This window comes from Cervus canadensis, chromosome 7 (assembly GCF_019320065.1).
Source record: "Cervus canadensis isolate Bull #8, Minnesota chromosome 7, ASM1932006v1, whole genome shotgun sequence".
Classification (NCBI taxonomy): domain Eukaryota; kingdom Metazoa; phylum Chordata; class Mammalia; order Artiodactyla; family Cervidae; genus Cervus; species Cervus canadensis.
Window position 1 is genome coordinate 66063636 of NC_057392.1, and position 21481 is coordinate 66085116.

A 21481-nucleotide genomic window follows, 5' to 3' on the forward strand; every position below is an offset into this window, starting at 1 on the left:
GCAAGCTGTTGTACTGTACTATTGTACTTTTCAAAGTACCATAGTGTAAGATTAAAAATATATTCTTTATTTTTTATTTGTTTTTATACATTATTTGTGTGAAAAGTATTATAATTTTTTTATAGTATACTACCATATAGTCTGATTGTGTTAGGTACCTAGGCTAACTCTGTTGGACTTACAAACAAATTGGACTCATGAACGTGCTCTAGAATGGAACTTGTTCATATGTAGGGGACTTGCTATATTCCTCTATGTCTCAAAGCCCGCCTGTGCTTTTATGTGAGACCACTGTCATAAAGATTGTCACCAGTCTCATAGAGGCAGCTAGGTCAATAACAAAGGATACTGAACCATTCAGGAAATTTACAGACTAATCTGTAAATGTCACTCCAGCAGGAATTGATCATCAGGATACTTTTTCTCAGATAACATTTTCCTAGTGTTGTTATTTTCCTCATCCTACTGGCAGCTCAGTTCCTTTGGTCTGCCCTGTGGCCTTGAGAATGGCACGTTTCCATTGACAGAGCATTTTGTCTTTAAAATTGGAATGAGGAAGGAACCCTGAGTCTGTCTTCTAGGTTAGTATATGCCATTAGCATTTCCATGAGGTACAGTTGTTATTACTTGTCTCAGTTGGATTATATATTCTGTTAACTTTTGTGATGTAATTGGATCATTCAATTATAGTTCATAGTTTCAGATCAAAATAGGCTGATAATATGAACAACCTTGGAGAAGGAAATGGCAACCCACTCCCGTATTCTTGCCTGGAAGATTCCATGAGCAGAGGAGCCTGGTGGGTTACAGTTCATGGGGTTGCATACAGCGGGACACTGAGTGACTGAGTGCACAGCGCATGGACAACTTACAGTAATTTAAATATTGGATGAGACTTCAAATCCCTGCTGAAAACAGAAATACTTCTGTCAATTCTAATTTTGCCATCAGCTTAACAAAGGGTAACATGAAAAATTACAAAAATATATTAAAAATACTGGTACATTTAATAGCATTTTGAAAATACAGTATTTAGCTTAAATATTGATGTTTTAAAAGTTGAATTGTATTTCAACTTAATACTTGAAAATATCTTGTCATAAGTTACTGAGTTAAGTGATACATTTACATTGTATTAACATAGACATTAATTATAATACACCATGCCACAACCCTGTTATAGCAGTGTGTAATATAATATAGATGAGGCTCTAATGTGGTCTATTCATGTTTCTAGTGATACATGCATGCTACCAGGAATACCCACAGAAAAATGATATGATACACAATAAAACTTTTAAGTCAGTGTTAGCCATACCCAGTCCCTAGACTGCCATAATTTATTAACTGAAGCAGTGTGATAATTTTTAATATTTAAATTCTGAAATATTAACATTTAATATGCTTTTTATGGACAATTCATTATATTGTCTAATGGCCAACTAAAAACTAAATATTTTGAAGTATAAAGTAATAGCATGTTAAGAAAATATTTATGACTTGAAATAGAAAATTGAACATTACCTTGTCTCTCAACCCCAAGTATACATTATAGTATTACTACATGGGTGGAGGTGGGGAAGAACAAGATGGTGGAGGAGTAGTTGGACGTGGAGTACATCTCTCTCCATGAATACATCAGGAATTCACTTCAGACACAGAAGTGAATGCAGAACACCAGCTGAAAGTGGACAGGAGTACCTGACCAGTGGAAAAGAATATATAGACCCACGCAAAACTCGGGGGGATGAACAGAAAAAGGGGGAAAAACAGGAGTTTTAATAGGACTGGACCTGCCCTTGGCAGGTGGGGGAACTGAAGTAGGGGTCCAATCCCCACATCAGGGCAATTGTCTGAGTAAGAAGAGAAACAGTTAAGGCTGGGAGTGGAACAGCTGATCTGTGGCAGCCTAAATGGAATGAGAGACAGTCCTTGCTGCAGCCATACATACCCCAGATGGCGCAGTGGCTGGGAGCTGAAGTTTAGGGATTGTGCAGCTATCCCCCGGTGAGGGCTGCTGTTGACTGCAGAAAAATAGATTGAAGGAATGTGAGGGAGGAGATTGTGCTGAGAAATACCTGTGGAGGAGAGCCGGGCAGCCATGGAAGCAAGGCAATACTGCTGAGTCATGCATAGGGCGTGGAGCCATCACCATAGCCTCTCTCCCCCCACACACCAGCATAGGCCGCTGAACAATAGAGAGGCTGGCCCATCAATGCCTGATGGCACTGAACTACAGAGTAGGACCCTACCCAGGGTGCCCCTTTAAGTGCCTGATGTGCCGATCTACAGAGTAGGACCCCAGCCAGGGGGGCCCCCTCTATGTGCCTGATGGGGGCCCCCTCTATGTGCCTGATGCCGAACAACAGTGAAGTATCACAGGCAAGGAAGCACTCTAAAGGCCTAAATGGGCAGAACTACAGAGAAAGAATGGCCAAAGAGGCCTTCTGATCGCCAGCTACAAGAGTTTAGGGAAAAGACTCTGATAGGGCCATAATTCCTGCAGTGGAGGCAGTCCGTGTCCCAGCATAGTTGGTACCACCAGGGTCCCCAAAGCCAAGCAGCTGCCCCACCTTCACATTCAACTCTCACTGGGGCAGAGATGTTACAGGCAAAAAGGTCTTGTGCCTCTGCGTGTTGGGTCACTTTGGTAGCGTCTGACTCTTTGCAACCCTGTAGACTGTGGCCTGCCACGCTTCTCTGTCAGGGAGGGAGTTTCTCCAGGCAGGAATACTGAGCATATTGGCCAATACTGCTTGCCATACCCTTCTAGAGCACTGTATTTCCTGCTGCCCTAGCCGCCAACTCCCCTGAGTACCTGGTGCTGCCAGAACCCCTGTGACCCAAGCAGCTGCATCACCTCCACACCTGGCCTTCACAGGGGTAAACCCAAGTCCTCCAGGGCAGCCTCAGGAGCAAACCCCAGTGGATGATCCGCATGCAGAGGTGGAAATAAAACCACCATTGAAACCCAGGGGCAGTGTGTCTAAGGAGGAAGACCCAAACCCTCCTACCAGCTCTACAAGCTGCAGATCAAATCCACATGATTAACTGGTCAGACTCTGTGTCTATGGAAAATATAAAAGGTCACTGAGAGCACCCACAAAAGAAAATGCACTAGTTCTGATAGCTGTGGATATTGGCGGCAAGAACACAGAGGAGCAGGATCATATTAGAATCTGAGCTGCCCTCACAGTAGGTCCAGGGATCAGCACAGTGTTGGAGGGCATCCTAGGGAGGTGAGGTGGACTGTGACTTCCAGCGAGGGAAAGGACACTGACTGCAGTGACTCAAGAAAAACATTTATTATTTTTATGTTTTGACTTGTTCTGTAGATTCTTTTGGATGTTTTTTTCTTTTTCCCCACCTTATTTCCCCCCTCTGTTGTAGTTGTCAATTTTATTGGCACTATGAAATCTAATTAAGCTTTTGAGTTTTTTTTTCTTAGTCACATTTTTTCTTGTTGTTATAAACCTCTGCCTCTACATTGGGCTTTTGCAGTTCTGAGGAGTTTTCCTTTTTCTTTTTCTCTCTCTTTTTTAAATTTTAGCTTTTAATTTTTAAAAATCTATTATTATTTTCTACATTTATTTCTTTGTTTGCTTTTCCTACTGTTCTTTTCCCCTTACAGTTAATCTTTAATATATATAAATCTCCTTTATCTACCTCTATTTAACTTTGCATATCTATTCTTTCTTTTCTTTCCTCTTAACATATTTGTTAGTTTTATTTTCATTGCTTTATTCCCCAGTTGGCACCTTGTTTAATTTTGTTTTACAGTTTGTGCTTTAGTTATTCTTGTTCTGGTAGACATAATTTTTGGTTCCTTTTGTTTGCCAGGTCAATCTATTGTACTATATTTTTGCTGGAATGTTTTCATCTTGCTTATGGGTGTATATGTATATATTCAGTCACACTTTTTATTGTTGTTATAAACCTCTGCCTGTACATTGGGCCTTTGCAGTTCTGTGGAGTTTTCCTTTTTTTTTTCTTTCTTCTTCCATGTCTTTTCTTTTCTCTTTTTTATAATTTTAATTTTTTAAAACCTATTATATTTTTTTCTACATTTACTTGTTTGTTTGCCTTTCCTACTGTTCTTTTCCCCTTGCAGTTAACCTTTAATGTATATAAACCTCCTTCATCTACCTCTAGTTAACTTTGCATATCTATTTTTTCTTTTCTTTCTTCTCTTTCCCCTCAACATATTTGTTAGTTTTATTTTCATTGCTTTATTCCCCAATTGGCACCTTGCTTTAGTTCTGTTTTCCAGTTTATGCTTACATTAGTTTTGTTCTAGTAGATGTAATTTTTGCTTTCCTTTGTTTCTGGGTCAATCTATTGTACTTTATTTTTGTTGGACTATTATGATTTTGCTTATGGGTGTATATGTATATGTGTATATTCAGTCACACTTTTTATTGTTGTTATAAACCTCTGCCTCTACATTGTGCCTTTGCAGTTCTGTGGAGTTTTCCTTTCTTCTTTCTCCCCCTCCCCCTTTTTTTTCTCTTTTTTATAATTTTAATTTTTAAAAACCTATTATATTTTTTCTACATTTATTCCTTTGTTTGCCTTTCTTACTGCTCTTTTTCCCTTGTAGTTAACCTTTAATGTATATAAATTTTCTTCATCTACCTCTATTTAATTTTGCATATCTATTCTTTCTTTCTTTCATTTCCTCTTAACATATTTGTTAATTTTGTTTTCATTGCTTTATTCCCTACTTGGCACCTTGCTTTAGTTTTGTTTTCCACTTTGTAATTTAGTTAGTTTCATTCTTAACTGGTAAATATAATTTTTGATTTCCTTTGTTCACTGGGTCAATCTATTATACTTTATTTTTGTTGGACTGTTTTTACTTTGGTCATGGGTGTATATGTATATTCCATTAATTATTATTTGCCTGACTTTGTAACTGCCATTTGTCTGGGTCGTCTTTGGTTTCTCATTTTTGGATATTTGTTTTAATCTCCCTTAATGCCATAACAAATGACTTGTGGAATCTTCGTTCCTGACCAGAGATCAAGCCCTGAGCCTTTGGAGTGGGAGCACTGACTCCAAGACCCTATCCTACCAGAGAACTAACCCTAGGGGGTATCAAATAGTGAGAAATCACAGAAAGGAAACCGATTGAATACAAGACCCAGCATCACTTAACCACCAGTAGTACACTGTGCAGGACGCCTCATCTAAACAACAAACAAAACAAAAATACAAACCAAATCATCAGTAGACAAGATTACCACCTCACTCAGCTCTTGCCCATCAAAGGAAAAACAAACAAAAAAACCCTCAGCACAAATCTCACCCTGTACAAAGCTTACACAAACCACTGGACCAAACTTAAGAGGGAAGAAACCAAAAGGTAGAAAGAATTCAATCCTGAAGCCTGAGAAAAGGAGACGTCAAACACAGTAAGTTAAAAAATAATAATAATGAAAAGGCAGAGAAATACCACACAAATGAAGGAACAAACTAGAAACACAAAAGTCCAAATAAATGAAGAGGAAATAGGCAAACTACCTGAAAAAGAATTCAGAATAATGATAGTAAAGGTAATCAAAAACCTTGAAAACAAAATGGAGAAAAATGCAAGAATCAATTAACAAAGTCCTAGAAGAAGTAAAGAATAAGCATGCAGAGACAAACAATACAATTACTGAAATTAAAAATACTCTAAAAATATATATACTCTAGAAGGAATCAATAGCAAAATATCTGAAACAGCAAAATGAATCAGTGAGCTGGAACATAAAATGGTGGACATAACTTCTGAAGAGCATAATAAAGCAGAAAAAATGGAAAGAACTAAGGATAGTCTCAGAGACCTCTGGGACAATGTCAAATGTTCCAACATTCAAATTATAGGGGTTAGTTATATGGATTAAATGCTCCAACCAAAAGACTTAGACTAGCTGAAAGGATATGAAAACAAGACCCAAATATATGCTGTCTACAAGAAACCTACTTCAGAACCTACTTCAGACCTAAAGACATATATAGACTGAAAGTGAGAGGATGGAAAAATATATTCTATGCAAATGGAAAGCAAAAGAAACCTGGAGTAGCAATCCTCATATCAGACAAAATAGACCTTAAAATAAAGCATAATACAAGAGATAAGGAAGGACACTACATAAAGATAAAGAGATCAATCCAAGAGGAAAACATAACGATTATAAATATCTATGCACCCAACATAGACACTATGAAAGACATCAAAGACAACATAAACAGATGGAGAGATATTCCATGTTTCTGGGTAGGAAGAATCACTGTTGTGAAAATGACTATACTACCAAATGCAGTCTACAGATTCAATGAGATCCCTATCAGATTCCCAATGGCATTTTTCACTGAACTGGAACAAAAGATCTCACAATTCATATGGAAACACAAAAGACCCTGAATAGCCAAAGCAGTCTTAAGAAAGAAGAATGGAGCTGTAGGAATCAACTTTCTTGACTTCAGATTATACCTCAAAGCTACAGGCATCATGACAGTATGGAACTGGCACAAATCCAGAAATATAGACCAATGGAACAAGATAGAAAGCCCAGAAATAAACCCAATGAATACCATATTTTTGACAAAGGAGGGAAGAATATACAATGGGGCAAAGACAGCCGCTTCAATAAATGGTGCTGGGGAAACTGGACACCTACATGTAAAAGAATAAAACCAGAACACTTCCTAACACCATACACAAAGATAAGCTCCAAATGGATTAAAGACCTAAATGTAAGACCAGAAAATATAAAACTCTTAGAGGAAAACATAGGCAGAACACTCAGTGACATAAATCAAAGCAAGATCCTCTATGACCAACCTCCTAGAGTAACAGAAATAAAAACAAAAGTAAACAATTGGGATCTGATTAAATTTAAAAGCTTTTGCACAGCAAAGGAAACTATAAGCGAGGTGAAAAGACAACCCTAAGAATGGGAGAAAATAATAGCAAATGAAACAACTGACAAAGGATTAATTTCCAAAATACACAAGCAGATCATAGAACTCAATGCTAGAAAAACAAAACCCAATCAAAAAGTGGGGAAAAGACCTAAACAGACATTTCTCCAAAGCAGACATACACATGGCTAACAAACACATGAAAAGATGGTCAACATCACTCTTTATTAGAGAAATGCAAATCAAAACCACAATAAGATATCACCTCACACTGGTCAGAATGGCCATCATCCAGAAGTCTACAAACAATAAATGCTGGAGAAGGTGTGGAGAAAAGGGAATGCTCTTGCACTGTTGGTGGGAATGTAAATTGATATGGCCACTATGGAATGCAGTATGGAGATACCTTAAAAAGCTAGGAATAAAACTACCACCTGGCCCAGCAGTCCCACCCCAGTGCATATACCCTAAGGAAACCAAAACTGAAAAATACACATGTATCCCATTGTTCATTGAAGCACTATTTACAATAGCTAGAACATGGAAGCAACCTAGATGTCCATTGACAGATGAATGGATAAAGAAGTTGTGGTACAGATACACAATGGATTTATTACTCAGGCATAAAAAAAGGACGCATTTGAGTCAGTTCTGATGATGTGGATGAACCTAGAACCTATTATACCGAGCAAAGTGAGTCAGAAAAAGAAAGATACATATCGTATTCTAACGCACATATACGGGAATCTAGAAAAATGGTACTGAAGAATTTATTTACAGGGCAGCAATAGAGAAACAGACATAGAGAACATAGTTATGGACATGGGGAGAGGGGAGGAGAGGGTGAGATATATGCAAACAGTAACATGGAAACTTACATTGCCATATGTTAAATAGATAACCAACAGGAATTTGCTGTATGGCTCGGGAAGCTCAAACAGGGGCTCTGTATCAACCTAGAGGGGTGGGGTGGGGAGGGAGATGGGGGGAGGCTCAAACAGGAGGGGATATATTTATACCTATGGTTGATTCATGTTGAGGTCTGACAGAAAATGACAAAATTCTGTAAAGCAATTATCCTTCAATTAAAAAAAAAAAAGAAAAGAAAATATACAGGGGTGGGTGCCTTCAGAGTCCAGCTGATAATCTCTAAGGACTGGTGCCCAACATTAACACTTTTTAAGCCTCCACCAGTGTGTACCCAGGCTTGGCAATCTTAGATTTAGAGAAACACAGCTTACTTTTTCAGCAATGTTTTCGATGAACTAGAGATTTCCTTGCTGATTTTTTTTTTCCTTGCTGAAGAAATGAGGTTGGTTTCACTTGCAAATAAGCTAATTTCAGAGATAGCCCCTTCTCTCAGTAGCCACAGAGTTTAAGTTATTAATTTTTCTGTGCTTCCTATTCTTGATCTGTAAAATAAGATTTTCTTAAGTGAAATATTAAATCTTTTCAGCTTTGAATTTCTAGATTTTAAAGCCATTAAAGAAAGAAGCTACTCTTCAATCTGGAACTGATTAATCTCTGAAATCAATTACCTCATCAGTAAGTGAAATTATTTATTGTGACATTACTATTCTATTAGATAAGCTGGTCTTCTGCAGATATATTTTTGTTATGGTAAAAAATATCAAAGAGAAAACCAAAGTAAAAATATTATTATCTAGAAAATTCACATCAAAATCATTAACATTTGCCCAAATTTCCAAAAATAAAATTTTCATTCCCTTTTAAATATCTTCAATCTCTTTAAAATGTTGTTTTCTCAATTTGTCACATGTGTGAAGCCTGACTATAAAAGTAGGATAGGGACAAATTTCACTATAGAAATGTTTTCCTTGTAAAATGGAACAAATTCAATCTTGATCCTGCTATTAATACAAAAAATAAAAAAGGAATCTATGTTGAGAAACCTCTAATAGACCTTCAAAAATTTATTCACAAAAATTATTCTTTAAGAAATATCTGTATTGCACTCTGTTGGCACTGAGGATGGAGAAGAGAGTGTAGCAATGTGGTACCACTTTTCAAGTTGTGAAGGACACAGAAAATTATACATGTTTATGTAACTCCAAAAGAGATATTAACAATATGATTTGGAACAACAGTGGATGTAATGATAAACAGACTCTGAGTTAGAGAAGATAAAGAAGTAATTTAGCAGGAAAAAAAAAAAAAAACCACATTGTGGACAGAAGGAAGTAATGGTATAAGAAATGAAGATTTCAACAGATGTAAGCAAGCCTCTAGGTTTAAGTCAGATGGTAGGGTCACTTGGTGCTTGTACAAAAAAAATAGGTTGTCCTTATGTTTCTAATATTGCTTTTCTCCCCACAGATATTGAGATGAGGTTTCCTACTTCTCTTTTGCCTCTTTTATACCTAAAGTAGAAAACTTGATGGTAACCTTCTCCAGTGTCAGAAGCAACAAATGTTCTGATTTCTTCTCAGCATATATTAGTTTTGCTTTACTAGAACTTCATATAAGTAAAATCATACAATACGTGTCCTTTGTATTTGTTGTCCAGTGCTCAGCATGCTGTTCCTGAGATGCATCCATGTTGTTGCATGGAGTATGTTCCCTTTTATTGTTGCCTAAGTAAGTAAGTGTTTGTTGCTCAGTCGTGCCTGACTCTGCGACCCCATGGACTACAGCCCACCAGACTCCTCTGTCCATGAGATTTTCCAGGCAAGGATACTGGACTGGGTTGCCATTTTCTTCTCCAGGGGATCTTCCCAACCCAGGGATCGAACCCGGATCTCCTGCAGTGCAGGCAGATTCTTTACCGACTGAGCTACAAGGGAAGTGCAAATGAAGGCGCATGATTACATCAGTGTTTTCTTAAATCCATTTCCTATTGATGGACACAGAATAACAGGGATAATTTTCACATTTGGACTACTATGAATGCATTTATAAACACTGGTATACATGTATATTTCTTGAGTGCTTTGTTTGGAAAAATGTCAGTAAATTGAATTTCTGAGCCATAAGGTAAGATTATTTTAGTTTTATAAGAAGCTACTAGACATTTGCCAAATGGGTATATAATTTTAGATTCCCATCAATAACATAAGTTATTTATGTGCAACTGCACATTACTCAGTGTGATTTTAATAGCTTGCTTCTTATTTTGTGCTGTTATATAGTTCAGTTCTACAGATGTCAAAAGCTCATTGAGCTTATGACAATACATTGTTATTCTTTTTGATTTAAACAATTATCTTTCAAAGAAATATTTAAAAAGGAGAGAAAGCTGTTACATATTTGCTCACATAATTGCCATTTCTGGAAATCTTCATTCCTTTGTGCAAGTTTCCACCTGGGATCATTTGCCTTCATCCCAAAGAGATTTTGACTTATAATAGAGGTTTGATGGTGAAAAATCCTCTCTTTTTGTTTGTCTGGAAAGGTCTTAGTTCACATTCATTTGTGAAGGGTATTTTTATTGGACATAGAATTTTTTTCCCCCAGTTTGCAAGTTTCTGCTAAGAAGCCTGGCATCATTCTTATATTTCTTTCTCTGTGCCTAATTTATCTCTTTTGTCTAAATGATTTTCCAATATTTTTATAATTGTTTTTCTGTAGTTTGATTATGATATTATGATCTGCTTTGGTTTGGTTTTCTTTTTATTTATCCTATTTGTGGCTTTATAATTTACTTGGATTCTTAGTTCATGAGTTTCATCAGTGTTGACAAAATTTTTGGCATCATTTTCCCGAATATTTTTCTGTCCTCTTTCAGGGAAATCTAAATACTCATATATTTAACCACTTGATTCTGTCCCATAAGGTTTTGTTTATTTGTTCTCAGTTTTTAAAAGCTTCTCTATGTATTAGTAACAACCTTCCAGAACTCTGATCTCTGGATCCTTAAGTTGGTAGCAGCCTTCCTCCTCTTAGTGTTCAATCCCTTACCTGGTAAACCTTGCTGGCAGTTCCCTCCAGGTGGAAAGCTTTGGGAAACCATTGGCTTTATCATTATATTTCCCCAACTCTCAGAGGTTATGGCCCTTCATTGAATGTTGGAAAACAGTTGTTTCATATATTTTGTCCTGTTTTCTGGTATTTACAGCATGAGGGTACATCCTGTTAACCATATCAGAATGAAAAATCTATTTTAGTTTACATGGTTTGAAATCATATCAAATGTATTTTAGGAAAAAAAGATAAAGATAAAGATATTGTAAAAGTTATTTAGTGATTTGCAAGATAATAGAAAAATATAGTTTGATCTCTGCCCTCAGCTCTTGGTATAGAATTCTTAAAGCCCTTGTAATTAGCTATGGGATAAGAGTAGTAGGGGCATCTTTTGTCCTAATATTTGGTCTTTGACATGGAGTTCCTAAATCCCTTAAAATTTCCTGGGTGATAGCAGTGTCACTGTTCTAATGATGGGACTCTTGGTGGGCTCCTGAATGGAGGCTGATCAACAGAAAGACCAAGCCATGATTAGAGCCCTGGAACTATCATCCCTCCCACCCACCCTTCTCCAGAGGTGGAAATGGAGTTATCAATTGATCAAGCCTACTTGATGAAGCTGTCATACAAATTTGAATAGTATAAGATTTGGAGAGCTTCCAAGTTGGTGTACACATACATGTACCAGAAAGTGGATGCACCCAGCTACACTGGGGCAGAAGCTTCTGCACATGGAACTCTCCCAGACCTCACCCTTTGTGTCTCTTTGTCTGGATATTTATCTGTATGCTTTATCATATTATTATATAATAAGCTAGTAGCATAAGTAAATTTTCCTAAGTTCCATGAGCTGTTTAGCAAATAAATCTGAAAGGGAAGAGTTCCTAGAAACCTCTGATTTATAGGTCAGTTAGACAGCTGTGGGTAAGCTTGGGACCTACTACTTGTGATTGGCTTCTTAAGTAAAGACAGTCTTGTGGGACTGAGCCATTAACCTGTGAAACTTGCCACTATCTCCAAGAAGATAGTGTCGGAATTGAGCTAAAGTTGAGGACAACCAGCTGATGTCACCAAGAAGGGCTTGGTGTGGGAAAATCCCTTACACATCTGGTATCAGAAATGTTGAGAGTGTGCAGTAGTGTGAAAGTATAGGAGGAAACGCTGGAAACTAAGCTCCCCCAACTCACAGCCACACTGTCCCTCTGTGTTTATAACTCACATGTGACTACAAGTAAATTTACGTTAAGGTTAAGGACTTCTCAGATGAAAAAACAGCCTGCAGCTTTGTTCAAGCAGCCGGGAGGATTCCTGAATTGACAATCATAATTGAAAATGCTGGGTAGCATCTGAAATAGGCATAGAAGACCTCTTCCATAAGACATATCAAGGATGAATTAAAAAATTAGACAAAAATATAAAATGGGAAACATCTTCAGCCATTTGAAGCAGGTCAAAGAAGTTGATTGAGCTGTAAGAGAATAGTGTTAATCTAATAAACTCAGTTATAATAATACTACTAATAAAGAAATTGATGCAGAATTCTTTCCCTGCTGAGCCATTGGGGAAGCTCACAATAATAAAGAAATTGATATATACTTGTATACTGTTTGTAGATTATAAAAAAGTTTTACATTCATAACATCATTTTATTCAAATAATCTATGAGGGAGGTAAGGCAAAATTATCTTCAATTCCAGGATAAAATTTTTGGTAATTAATGTCAGTCGTTGGCATACAGGAGAAAAAACATATACTTTGCTTTAGACAAAACTATATTTGCATTTACACTATGGCAGTTTCTGTATAAATATCAATTTCACTATCTGAAAAAAATGAAGTTAAAACAGCTATAAAATAGGAAGTTTTGATCCAACTGTTTTAACTTGATGTTTTGACTGAGTCCAAGACAAAATTTATTATGGATGAAAAGCTAAATGAAGAAATACATCTTGCTGGCATAACAGAAACTTGAAAACATTTATTTGGGTAAAATTCGATTTCATAAAACAAATAATCTCAGAACAACGTGGAGCTTAAAATACAGGCTGTAATGAAAGTATATTGAAAAATTCAATTGTATTTAAAAAAATTTAAGTGAAAGTGAAGTCGCTCAGTCGTGTCCCAATCTTTGCGACCCCATAGACCGTAGCCTGCAGCAGGCTCCTCCGTCCATGGGATTTTCTAGGCAAGAGTACTGGAGTGGGTTGCCATTTCCTTCTCCAGGGAATCTTCCTGACCCAGGGATCGAACCCAGGTCTCCCGCATTGTAGACAGACGCTTTGCTGTCTGAGCCACCAGGGAAGTCAGAAAAAAATTTAAATTAGCAAAAATTTACAGGAGAAAAAATAGACGAGAGAAATAGTAGCTAGAGTAATTTAAAATAGGAGTTATTGTAGGTAAAATTAGTATGAACCAAAATTGATTTACAATCATAGACATTATTGTGATATTCCTAATTAGAATAGTAAAAATAAACAATAAATCGTGATTTATGTTTGCTATATTGAATATACTTCACTAATTAATTTAGCATATCACTGTTTGCTCTGGACAATTGTTTCTCAATAAAAGGTCTTTGGTAGTATAATTGTCACTATTTTTTTTCTATTCATAAGTATAAAGTTAAAAAAATAAACCTTCTGCTTCACTACAGCAGGTCAAAAGTTTTATACCGTAAAGCCTTCTATATGGGAGTGTTATGAATAAATAAGTATAATATCCATAAAGCATATTATGTGTACTTTAGTGCTTGGGAAAGGAAGCAAAAAATAAATGTGATTTTTAAATTAGAATATCTAGTGTATATCTGACTTAATCATGTCAATTCTGCTTGTGAACAAGTTGATTAACATGTTCAAGTTTTCCCCACAATAAAACGGGAATAATTTTAATAGTGATTTTGTAAGAAGGAGTGCAGTAGATAGTGCATATATACATATTTTTTAATTGAAGTATAGTTGATTTACAATGTTGTGTTATTTCTAGTGTAGATCAAAGTGATTCAGTTATATATTATTTTCCATTATGATTTAGTGCACAACACTGAATATATTTCCAGTGCTATACAGTAGTACCTTATTGTTTATCTAGTTTTGTATAGTGGTTTCTATCTGGTAATCCTCAAGCTCCAAATTTATCCTTCCTTCCTTCTTTTCCCCTTTGGGAGCCATAAATTTGTTTTCTATATGAGTCTGTTTCTGTTTTGTAAGTAAGTTCATTTGTATCATATTTTAGACTCCACATATGTAATATCATACGGTATCTGTCTGTTTTTTGCTTTCTTTACTTACGATGACAATCTCTAGGTCAATACCGTTCAGTTCAGTTGCTCTTTGTGACCCCACGGACTGTAGCATGCAAGGCTTCCCTGTCCATTACCAACTCCTGGAGCAGACTCAAACTCATGTTCATTGAATTGGTGATGCCGTCCATCCATCCCATCCTCTGTTGTCCCCTTCTACCCGTGCCTTCAATCTTTCCCATCATCAGGATCTTTTCCAGTGAGTTAGTTCTTTGCCATCAGGTGGCCAAAGTATTGAAGCTTCATCTTCAGCATCAGTACTTCCAATGAATATTCAGGACTGATTTCCTTTAGGATTTAGACTGGACTCCTTGCAGTCCAAAGGACTCTCAAGAGTCTTCTCCAACACCATGGTTCAAAAGCATCAATTCTTCGGCACTCAGCTTTCTTTGTAGTACAAATCTTGATTCCACATAGCTACAAGAAAAACCAAAGGCTTGACTAGACGGACCTTTGTTGGCAAAGTTATGTCTCTGCTTTTTTTTTTTTTGTCTCTGCTTTTTAATAAGCTGTCTAGGTTGGTCATAGCTCTTCTTCCAAGGAGTAAGCATATTTTAGTTTCATGGCTACAGTCACCATCTGCAGTGATTTTGGAACCCCAAAAAAATAAAGTCTCTCATTGTTTCCATTGGCTCCCATCTATTTGCTGTGAAGTGAAGGGACCGGATGCCATGATCTTAGTTTTCTGAATGTTGTTTTAACCTAGCTTTTTCATTCTCCTCTTTCACTTTCAGCAAAAGGCTTTTTAGTTCTTTACTTTCTGCCATAAGGGTAGTGTCATCTGTGTATCTGAGGTTATTGATGTTTCTCCGGGCAGACTTGATTCCATCTTGTGCTTCCTCCAGCCTGCCATTTCACATGATGTACTCTGCATATAAGTTAAATAAGCAGGGTGACAATAAGCAGTATGACAGCCTTGACATACTCCTTTCCTGATATGGAGCCAGTCTGTTTTTCCATGTCCAGTTCTAACTGTTGCTTCTTGACCTGCATACAGATTTCTCAAGAGGCAGGTCAGGTGGTCTGGTATTCTCATCTCTTGAAGAATTTTTCACAGTTTATTGTGATCCACACAGTCAAGGGTTTTGTCATAGTCAATGAAGCAGAAGTAGATGTTTTTCTGGAACTCTCTTGCTTTTTTGATGATCCAGTGGATGTTGGCAATTTGACCTCTGGTTCTTCTGCCTTTTCTAAATCCAGCTGGAACATCTGGAAGTTCACAGTTCATGTACTCTTGAAGCCTGGCTTGAAGATTGAACATTACTTTGCTAGCATTACATTACTACTACACCCTGTAGGGGAAACAATGGAAACAGTGAGAAACTTTATTTTGGGGGGCTCCAAAATCACTACAGATGGTAACTTCAGCCATGAAATTAAAAGACACTTGATCCTTGGAAAAGAAGTTATGACCAACCTAGACAGTATATTAAAAAGCAGAGACATTACTTTGCCAACAAATGTCCATCTAGTCAAAGGTATGGTTTTTCCAGTAGTCATGTATGGAAGTGAGAGTTTTACTATGAAGAAAGTTGAGGGCCAAAGAATTGATGCTTTTGCACTAAGGTGTTGGAGAAGACTCTTGAGAGTCCTTTGGACTGCAAGGAGATACAACCAATCCATCCTAAAGATCAGTGCTGAATATTCATTGGAAGGACTGATGCTGAAGCTGAAGCTCCAGTACTTTGGCCACATGATGTGAAGAACTGACTCATTTGAAAAGACCCTAAGGCTGGGAAAGATTGAAGGCAGGAGGAGAAGAGGATGAGATGGTTGGATGGCATCACCATCTCGATGAACATGAGTTTGTGTAAGCTCCAGGAGTTGGTGATGGGACAGGGAAGCCTGGTGTGCTGTAGTCCATGGGGTCACAAAGAGTCTGGCATAATTGAGCGACTGAATTGAACTGAACTTGAACATTCTTTGGCATTGCCTTTCTTTGGGATTGGAATGAATACTGACCTTTTCCAGACCTGTGGCTACTGCTGAGTTTTCCAAATTTGCTGGCATATTGAGTGCAGCACTTTCACAGCATAATCTTTTAGGATTTGAAATAGTTAAACTGGAATTCCATCACCTCCATTAGCTTTGTTCATAGTGATGCTTCCTAAGGCCCATTTGACTTTGCATTACAGGATGTCTGGCTCTAGATGAGTGATCACACTGTTATGGTTACCTGAGTCATGAAGATCTTTTCTGTATAGTTCTTCTGTGTATTCTTGCCACCTCTTCTTAATATCTTCTGCTTCTTTTATGTCTATACCATTTCTGTCCTTTATTGTGCCCATCTTTGCATGAAATGTTCCCTTGGTATCTCTAATTTTCTTGAAGACATCTCTAGTCTTTCCCATTCTATTATTTTCCTCTATTTCTTTGCATTGATCACCAATGAAGTCTTTTTTTTTTTATCTCTCCTTGCTATTCTTTGGAACTCTGCATTCAAATGAGTATGTCTTTCCTTTTTTCCTTTGCCTTTAGCTTCTCTTCTTTTCTCAGCTATTTGTAAGGCCTCTTCAGATAACCATTTTGCCTTTTTGCATTTCTTTTTCTTGGGGATGGTCTTGATCACTGCCTCCTGTACAATGTCACGAACATTGTAGGTCCATCCATTTTGCTGTAAATGACATTATTTCATTCTTTTTTATGGCTGTGTATTATTCCATTATGTATATATAACATATTCTTTATCCATTCATCTGTCTGTGTACATTTGTATTATTGGGTAGCATTTAAAATTCACCTTATTATTACTATTATTGTGTTATTGTTTGAGAAATCACAACTGTACAATGATCTTGATCATGATTAAACTACCCATGAATCAGTTCCTGGAAATAGTGACTAAAATATTTGTATGTTTTTGTACCAATATGATAGTTGTGTTAACTTTTGTAACTTTACTGTGATCCTCTTTTTTGGTAGAAGAAATATAATTTTGTTCTTAGGAGTGTCTTGCCTATTCTCGGTCATTTTATTGCCACAGAATTTTTAGAATCAGCTTGAAAAACTACAAATACACAAGCACACAAACTCTCAGAGTTTTTAGATTTGAATGGAGACTTCTAGATTAATTTAGGAAGAATAGATATCTTTAGAAATACCAATTTTTCTATACCTTTAACCTGGTATATTTAGGTGTTCTTTATTTTATCTCCATAAAAATTTCTGATTCTCTCTTGAGAACTCATATACACCTTTTGTTGGATTCATTCTAAGATATTCATATTTTGATATTTTATGCTATTGTAGGTGACATTTTTAAAAGATGTTTTCATTGATTGATATTATACAGTGATATGATTATAAATGTATCTTCATATCAGGCACACTTGCTAATTCCTTCTTTGTAATAATTTATGGGTAGATTCCTCTGTATTTTCTACATACATCATCATGTCAGCTAGAAAAAAAAAAAGTTAGGTTTTTTTTTTTCTTCCTTTCCAGTTCTCAAATGTTTTACTTATTTTTGTAGGTTTAGTGAACTGACCAGGCATTTAGGAGACCATTGAATACAAAAGGAAGTAGCAGATATCATTGTCTTGTGCCTAGTCTGAAGAGTACATTTTCAGTATTTTACCTAGTTAGTTTGCCACTTGATGGAAGAAGACAAGTGATATGGTTAATATTATAATGGGAAATAATTACATTAAATTTTAGAGCTATAGCTGTAGCCTTCATCTTATTGAGGAAATTCCTGTCTTTTCCTAGATTGCTAGCATGAAATTCTATCTCTCATTATAATATTGAACATTTGCTTTGTCTTCTTCTATTAAGTGGCAAACTAACTGGAATAATTTATATGTGATGTTAACCTAATAGTGTATTGAATAAACTCATCTTTGTTTAGAATATTTAGTTTACTGTAGATTTTGTTTCTTAATATTTTGCTTAGAATTTTTACATCTACTTTCATTAATTAGTTTGGGTTATACGTTTCTTTCTTGTAGTATCCTTGTTAAGTTTTGAATCAAGGTTATTTTAGCCACAACAAAATAAGATTGAAAATGTATTATCATTTTCTAATATACTGAAATTTTGTGTTAAATTGGCATTATTTCTCTATTTCTTTGTTGAATTTGCCAGTGAGGTCATGGGGGCCCAGGATTTTCTTTGTAAGAAAGTTTGAAATCATGTTTAATTTCTTTTATAGACAGTGGACTATTTGGTTTTACTAGTTCTTTCTTGCACATATTTTTAATATTATGTTTTTCTAAAGTTATTCATGTCATCTAAATTTGAAAAATTATAATTTTCAAGGTAATTTACTACCTTTTTACTTTAATTTACCTTTTTACTACCTGTTTGATTTTAGTGACAACTACTTTTTCATTTATTGTTAGTCAATCAATCGTGTCCAACTTTTTGTGACCCCATGGACTGTAGCCTGCCAGGCTCCTCAGTCCACAGGATTCTCCAGGCAAGAATACTGGAGTGGGTTGCCATTTCCTTCTCCAGACTTTTTCATTTAGGTTATAGATTATTTATGCCTTCAACCACCCTCCAATCCTTTTAAAAATCATTCTGTCAGATTTTTAGTATTTATTTTTAGCCTTCTCAAACTATTAACAATTTAATGTATTATCTCAATTATATCTTTTCAATTTATTATTTTCAGGTTTTTTCTGTATTATCTCTTCTTTTGCCTTTTAGAGTTGATTTTGCTGTTCCAAATTCTTGAGACAAATACTTAGCTCTTGATAATAAATAACATTCCTTGTTTCCTATTACTCAGCTTTAAGTCTATAAATCTTCCTCTATTACTGTTTCAACTATATTCTCAGATTTTTACACATAATATTTTTGTTATCAATTAGTTCAAAACATTTTTAATCTCTATTATTTCTTCATTTAGTCGAGTTTAAATAGGGCTTAGAAAATATCAGCGCTTTTCTAGTTGTCATTTGTTATAGCTGTCCAGTTAAATTACTTTGTTGTCAGAGAATATATTCTGCATTTTATCAGTTCTTTAAAAATTGTAGAGTTTTTCCTTTTAATGAATGAAAACAGTGTAAATTTTGTAAGCATTACTTTCTTCCTTGACACCAGAGCATGTCCTTAACTTGAGGTGTGTCATGTTCCTACATAAACTTATTAGTTCAGTGTTGCCAATTGTGTATTTTAACACAAAAGCATATTTTTATGATAAATATTTTCAAAAACCAAGGAAGGGAAAAAAGTAGCATCATTTTACATATTTGTAAAATTCTTTCATGTCTCTTTGAATTTAAAGTCTCATGTCTGTTTCTATATTCAGTCTGTTGCAATATGTTGTTTTAGTTAAAGTGTATGAAGAAAATCTGGCTTCATACAGATATGCAGTTGGAAAACAGTGAAAGTTGTGGCTACACTGAAAAGTCTTAGAATGACCAGGGATTGTCAGACCACATTTTGAGAAACCTTGTCCTAGTTCAATTATCTTGGTGAATTTGGTAAAACAGTGATTTTCTAATTGTTTTATTTTTTTCTAGTGTTGAAGAATCCTTTGTATTTTCTTTTAATGCCTGATTTCTTTAATTTTGGATTGTCCATGTCTGTTTCAACACTAGAATCTTCTATCATGTCTAGTCACTTTTGTTTTTAACCTAATCTAATCCTTTTTAGGTTATTATTTTTTTCAAATTATTTCTTGAGCTCATTTACCTCTCTTTCATGTTATTCTCATTTCTAACTTTTTTCAAATCTTGATTTATTTTATTTCACTATTGATTCTATTTTTTCCCATAATCTCAGTGTTCTTTGGCTTCTCTGATGGCTAAGAATCCAGCTGCCAATGCAGGAAACATGGGTTCCATCCCTGGTCAGGAGGATCACCTGTGGAAGGGAATGGTTACCCACTCCAGTATTCTTGCCTGAAGAATTCCATGGACAGAGGAACCTGGTGGGCTACAGTCCATGAGGTCCCCCAAAGAGTCGGACATGACTGATTGACTAGTACTTTCACTTTCACATGCTAAACCCTATCTTAGGAATGTCCATTGTGTTACAACTTAACACTGAAAAATTGGTCTTTTGTTTATTTTTAATGCTAGAATTTCTGACACCTGTTTTCTCTCATTCTTTCCTCAGGTAGCATCAGAATTTTCCTTTCTTATACCCACAGTTTTTTCTATTTTTAATTTAATTTGTGTCTTACTTCCAGTTGATTCATCCCAGTGTGGCTTACTCTTTTCGTTGAATATTTCAGTAGCTATCCTGTCCAAGATCACGAGTCATGCTCAGTCCTTCCCAAAGACCCAATGAATCACCTATTAATTTTAATTGTTGCCCTGAGATCCACCTGTCAAGTTCTTTACTCCCAGTGGGGTGATCTTGTTTGCAGTGGGAAGTACTTCTCGGCTGGGTTTCCCAGCCCTTAGGTTACTAGCCCTTGTCTCCATTTGCTCACACGTGGCTGCCGTGCTGCTGGTTTGACCCGGTATCATCGCATACCCAGGATAGAGCTGCAGATTCACCTGGTCTTACTTGGGCATATTATTTTCAGCTTCTTGTTCTACTATCTGAGTTTCTATATCCTTTTTAAAAAAGAAGGTTTGACGAGATCTTTAAAACTATTTATTTGGCATCATTCTTTGACCTCTTTCTTTCACTCTGGGTGACTGGAAATTGTCTGGTATTTCATTCTGCCACTAAGCATTGAAACTTCTCTCTTACTGCATTTACAAAATAATTTGAAATTCTCAATTGGTAAGTAACTAATATGAATTGTCCTTACACAAAGCATTGGAAGCTGGAGCTCTTGGAGAGAAGGACAGGAGTGGATTTTATTAGCGTAGCCTGATCACCTCCTTTCCCGGTTTACGTCTGCCTGTCAAAAACCTGGCCAGGTCTCCAATTTAGTCTCTTCAAGGGAAACAAATATTTCATCATATGATATTTATCAATTTCAGAAGCATTTACCTGATCAAGTGCTACATATAAGTCTTATTTGTGATTTTCTAAAAGAGGAGACCTCTGTGAAATAAGCATTCAGTCTGTAAAATATACAAACATCATCCCATTTTTAGACATTGGAAATATATTAAATATACTTATGTATGTAACACAAATATATGTGTAATGTGATTTTCTAAAATAAAATTAAAGTCTCCTTTGTATTCACAATGCTACTAAAATAATAATAATAATAATAATAAAAAAAATTACTGAGAGCCTTGAGATCCAATGTTACCCTACAGAACCATGTTCTCCAGTCTCGCTTTAGAGATGATCACATACTCTAAAATTCAGCATTTGCAAACCTAGGTATGTTCCCTACAGAAAATCTTATATGTGTAAAAGGAGAATGGAGGATATAAATTTTATATTTAATAGATAATTCAAGATGCTTTTCCAAAGTGCTTTAAAAAATAT